The 6,000-nt window shown below is 46.4% G+C and overlaps 1 long non-coding RNA gene across 1 annotated transcript; it reads right to left on the bottom strand.

Annotated features, from left to right (window-relative positions):
- Positions 1 to 2,777: 2,777 nt before the first annotated feature.
- LOC122464309 lies at positions 2,778 to 5,548 on the bottom strand. The gene is made up of 2 exons (XR_006288249.1): positions 5,514 to 5,548; positions 2,778 to 3,217 (listed from the first exon to the last, which is right to left on the bottom strand). It is a non-coding gene; the product is annotated as an uncharacterized LOC122464309 (long non-coding RNA).
- Between the last annotated feature and the right edge of the window lie 452 nt (positions 5,549 to 6,000).

Here is a 6,000-nt window from a genome sequence, read left to right as displayed (position 1 = left end):
CCAGAGGGCTGGCCAGCAACTCTGGACCCCCACCATGTGGGGCCAACTGGCAACCCTGAGCCCACCATGATGGGTGTCCAGGCAGTCGGGAACTGAGACTCCGTGCAGCCTGGCCACCTTTAGCACACAGCTGGGCCATAGCTGTGTGCTAATTGGACTGCATGTGGGCCACGGGTTGAGAACCACTGAGTCAGGAAGTGGGGGATAGTGCTGCTGTGAGAGCTGACATCACTGCTTCTGTGACAGAGTGCAGGGCATGAACACCTGTTGAGTTCCAGGAGGTGTAGCTGAAGCCTGCTCCCCCAGCCTAAGTGGATGAACTACTGAACTCAGGGCTCAAGTAATTATGGGGGACAACACATTAAAAACTGGGTCAGGAGTGGGGGGGGTTCCACAGTTTCAAAATCAGGGATCAAGAAGGGCACACCATGCAGAGAACCCCAGATAGCACCCAGTGCTCCTCAAAGGTGTCTAGGGAGCCAGTGGATGCAGCCCCAGAGGAACTCTGCCCAGATACATGAACCAAGGGAGGAGCAGAAATAGGCCCCACAGTTGCAGTGTGCTACGAATTACACCTGGTAGGTCACGCACAGTTCAAATCTAGGCTGAGGCACATAAACAAAGTCCACAACTGCCAAGTTCCCAAAAAACACCAAGTTTATTACGCTCGAGCGTGGTGCCCCCTGCTATCCAGGACGGGACCCCAAATACAGATTATACAAAGGTTATATACCTCTTAGCAAAGCATGTTGCCCTTGTGCATTGGAAACCTTAGCCAATAAACCCTTTCCTTATCTACCACCTATCCCTGCTTGGTGTATTCCTCATGCTAAACTAGTATGTTAATTACACAGCCTGGTCCTAAAGCGATGCTTCAGTAACTTTTATTATCAGGATGGGAGGCCTCACATCAAAGGCCAGGAGATAGGGAGTTAGGGTCAGACAAAGAACAGATACCGGGAGTCAAGGCAGGCTGGAGACAAGGAGGAGGAATTTCACAGGAATGCAGTATCTAAGGAACACTCCTCCTGGTGCATGATGATGTGCTTGCTTTTAGACAATGGTGGGCCCCAAACCAAAATGGAGTCACATGTGCTAACTTTTCCTTAACAGTCCTCCCTTTTTTTACATCAGTAAGCTATATCGGGGCTGAGTAACCACGCTGCAGGGTTAGCCACTGCCGACAGCACATACTGCAGCATTGTAGGCATAAAAAAAACCACAAAAACAATAACAGTCAAAAAAGTAAATACAAAATATGCCATCCCCACATCCGGTAGCCATGAGGTGAGCCAGTCCCAGACCTCCTGGAATCCAGTGCTGGTATTGTTGAGGCTGACGTGGTGGAATAGGGCTGCCTGTTGCTTGAGGATGTGGATGTCAGTTTCCACCCTATGGTGCTGATTTACAAATACACAACAGCTTGAGTTGACCAGAGCACAAACCCTGCCCTGGTTTACAAGGAGATAATCCAGGGCTAGATGGTTTTGCAATCTAGTTTAGGATAGCTGAGTTACTTCAATTTGAAGGGCAGATAGAGCATCTGCAGTAGCATTTGCCATTAGTTCCAAAGCAGCTGAAATGTTAACTATAGCTTTTTCTAGCTCACTTACTCCCAACCATGGCAGAAACCAATGCACAAAGGAGTGAAAGCCTTTGGGCCGTTGAGAAAGGGGGTTTAAAGGAATACTTTGTTGGTCCCTCCATACTAGATTGCGGATTTTTCCCCGGGTCAGGTTCTGGTGTACTGTCACGGCGGGTACTATAGCCCCTAAGGTACATGTACCACACCATCCTGCTGGGAAAACCTTATAGGCTGTGTGATTGCATAACCAATACCAACCAGACCCCTCGGGGACTGGCCACAGGATCCTGGAGTAGGTGGAGGGGCCTCCCGCACCAGAGCTGATTTTGGTGGTGTCCTTGCACCCCACAATTCCCTACAAAAACTGTATTTTCTATGCCCTTACATCATGACACACACAGCATAATTACCCTGGGCCACCATATCAATAGACCATATTTGGATTGTAACATTCCAGTTAAATGTAGTGTTTGCCCATAGCTTAGCTTGGAGTGTTTGATTAAGAGGGATAGGTACCCCTACCAACGGGACCCCCTGACCCAAATATGTGGGGGTATGAATACAAATCCAACACTGCGTTCGATTTACACCCTGTTTGATAGTGTGGGTTAAATTCAAGAAGCTATTGCCCTCCCATCCTTGTACTGGACCTGGGAATAGGGAGAGGACCCCCCAGGCAAACCATACCAATGTCAGCATCCTCCTTTATACCATACAAAAAAACAACACCACCAATGTAAGTCCGATAAACAGGAACAGAAGAAGTCCTGGTAGGCTATAAAGGTCCCAATAGCTGGAAAGCTTAGTCCATGGGTTGGTCATGGTGTTCATTTGTGAAGTGGCTCATCCAATGGCTTGTCAGGGTCAGGTGGGGGTCCCAGCGCCAACTTAACGTAGCTATGATGGATCCAGGAACCTTCACCTGCAAAGGAGTGGTGGCAGATGGTGGGAGTAATGTTCGTGGCTGTAAGGCGTTTTTGGTATTCATACTTGCCCACAAGCACAGATTCCAGCCCCTGGAATAAACCCACCCCACCACTTCACTTCACATTCCCAAGAATACATCCCGCAACTTCCTCCCTGCCAATGTACAATGCTCCGTCTTTGCCACCAAGGCCAATTTTCAGTGTCTTTTGCCGTCAGGAATCCTTGGATCTTGATGGTTTCAGCAGAGCAGGCGTTCCTTCTTCTCTCTTGGAACAGTCATGGTTTTGCATCATACAGGGGAGAGGTTACTAGCACGTCACGCTGTAGTGCTTTGGTTTCTTTAGCAAATACTGAATGCAGGTTAGCTCTGTCAGTGGACAAGGGAGAGGTTACTAGCACTTCACCTTGTCCTTTTCCCTGCTGTCCAAAAGGAGGAAAGAAAAAAACCCAGAAGGAGGGACAGGCTGATCAGTAGTCAAAGTGAAGCCCTCTCAAGGTGGAGGGGTCTTTTTGCAGTAAGAAGCATGGGTCCAGGCAGTCAGTCCTTGGCACTTCACAGCGGTGTTGGTAGTTAGCAGGACTTAAGGGCCTTTCCAGTATGGGGCCAGAGTAGTCTTTTGTTGATGGACCTTTATGTAGACCCAGTCACCTGGTTTTAACAAATGGCAGGTTTGCTCAGGATTCTTGAAGCAGGACTTCTTTCACCTGCAAATACAGAGACCTAACACATTTCATTAATGTCTGGCAGTGTGTTGCAGATCTCACAGCTGCTTGGGCACATTCAAGCCCCCCTCTTTCTTGGCTGTCAGCCAAATCCTAGCTGTGAGTAGTGTCTTTGGGCAGGCCGGTGTCTTATCTTTGGACCGAGCCTGCCAGCTACAGCGTTGAATTAGCTCGTTTTCCATTTTTTTCCCTCCCCTTCTTGGCTTTTATTAACCTGCAAAGGAAACTTTCACTTTTTACTCATACACCTTTGTTTAAAAATGAACACATATACATTGCCCATTATACTGCACTTTAGTCTTATTGTTCAATGTATGCCACATACACCCTTTTAGGAATGACTTTATTACAGAGCTTTGGAGCAACAAGCCAGGACAAGCACACCCACTTTTGAGGAGTCCACTTGGTACAACCTCTGGTGTCCAATAGCTTTCCTCCCTCCCCAGCCCTTTGGCTAGAAATCTGGGGTAGCCAGAAGGATCCCATGTATAATATGGGGAGTGGGTTAACCTTCCATGTCCTCGCTTCCAAAGACTGTTGGTGTGCAAATTTTAACAATAATTTTTTCAGTTAAAAGATCTGGCCAATGAAATTTCTTTTTCTTAAGCAAATGTATTCAACTTTAGTATATCACATTTTCCTGATATTATCCAAACACTTTGTATTCCAAGTTGGATAAAACAAGTATTTGCATTTTGATTTAACCCTTCTATTTAGTTTAAACTAAACTGTCCTATGAAAAACTAAACACCGCAATTCTGGCCACAAGACAAACACCACAAGACAGGACATAGAACACAGAACAGAATTCCTATTGTGCCAGTAAATTCATGAGATGTTGAATTGCTTTTCAGCTGGCATCAGTTTTCTCTGATTTTCTGAAAGACAAAAAACCACAGATCTACCCCTTCTGGGCAGCCAGTCATTGCTTAAAATATCTCCTTTTTATACAAATACCCTTGTTAATTGCAGGCAAAACAGAGGAATTACCCATATTTTCTTGTATTTGTTTTATAGGCAGCCCAGGTTTCAGTGGCCTCTACCTTATCAGTTAGGTAATTTACATTAAAACAAATGCTTTCCGGCTTGCTTTTGGATCCACAGCTTAAAGATTCTTACTTTAAAAAGGGCACAATAAACTTTAGCAGACTTTTGATTGCCTTTTACTTTTAACTCCTGCTGTCAAACACAGCAACCTGAAAAGGAAGACATCACCTATTACAGCCCCTTGGAGCCTAATAAGATATTAATTAAGTAGCACTGTATAATTGCATTCCTTTGGAAAAGGGCCCATTTTTCCCAAAATGGCTGCAAAGAAACCAAGAATTCTTTTTTTAGTATTTCACAAAGTTCAACTGCTTAATTTTTTCCAGCAACTACAGAGTTAACTTCTCACTTTCCTTTCTTAAATCACTTGCTTATTTCCCAAAATTACACCCAATTAACTCAGATTTTACCATTCCAAGTATTCCAGGATTTACGTTTCCCATTCCTGTAATTATTTACTCTTTTCACTATGACCTCCAAGTTTCCAACCTGTTTTCCAATCTCTCTATCTGTTGCCTGCCCGCTTGGGCCCGATCCTGTTTTTCTCTCCAAACTGTCCCTTCCATGAGCACCAGCTTTGTTTCACTACCGATTTAACAAGGAGGGTGGGCTTCTTAACTAGCCCCCCAGCCCTCCTGGTCTCGTCTCTTAAATATTCTCACTTACAAGGGCTACCCGAGTCCTCCCCCCATGAGGCTTGTCACCTGGACAGAAAGCACAGCCAATTGGCAAGCAAGGAGGTGACGGGCATAAGTCAGAAAGCTGAGGGTAAGCTGGAGGAGGGGCAGAAGCAGGCATAGCACAGAGTGGGGCTGGAGACCCCTGAGTTGAATAAGAAAAGGAGGAAAGAGGGGCGTCCTTTCGCATGCACATAAGCCCAGTTGTCCCATACATACCAATAATCCATCTGGGCTAGAGCTTTGTTCTCCAGCCTTTTCCTAAGCGCTGTTAATTTTTCCCCAGCAAAGGAACCATCTGGTGGCCATTCAAAAGGTGTTTGAGTTGCTAGTGCTGGCCACTCAACCTCACACAAGATTACAGCTTTTTTTACCTAACTCATGGGTACCAGAAATATTCCCCCAATTCTCAAATTTCAGCCAAAGGGGTCCCCTTACTTACACTCTGCCCAGAACCCATAATGAGCTACCAAAAGGACACCAAATGTGCCACCTTATCGCCTAAGCGACGGCTCACTCCCCCCCGCCCCCAGAGTTCTCAAAGGTGAACTCACCCTGTGCCGGCTGGAGCTGTCCTAGAGGAGGAGTGCGGGCTCGCTTGTGAGGGCAAGCCTAGGGTCCCTTTGTGGTCACCACAACTGCTGTGAATTACACATGGTAGGACACGCACAGTTTGAATCTAGGCTGAGGCACATAAACAAAGTCCACAACTGCAGAGTTCCCAAAAAACACCAAGTTCATTATGCTCGAGCGTGGTGCCCCCCTGCTATCCAGGAGGGGACCCCAAATACAGATTATACAGAGGTTCTATACCTCTTAGCAAAGCATGTTGCCCTCGTGCATCGGAAACGATGCACGGAAACGAGGGCCGGTTTTGTTCAATATCTTCATAAATGATCTGGAGGATGGTGTGGATTGCACTCTCAGCAAATTTGCGGATGATACTAAACTGGGAGGAGTGGTAGATACGCTGGAGGGGAGGGATAGGATACAGAAGGACCTAGACAAATTGGAGGATTGGGCCAAAAGAAATCTGATGAG

Source organism: Chelonia mydas, chromosome 2 (assembly GCF_015237465.2).
Source record: "Chelonia mydas isolate rCheMyd1 chromosome 2, rCheMyd1.pri.v2, whole genome shotgun sequence".
NCBI lineage: Eukaryota > Metazoa > Chordata > Testudines > Cheloniidae > Chelonia > Chelonia mydas.
The sequence above is the reverse complement of the archived record's forward strand: the minus strand, read 5'-3'. Positions and strand labels throughout refer to the sequence as shown.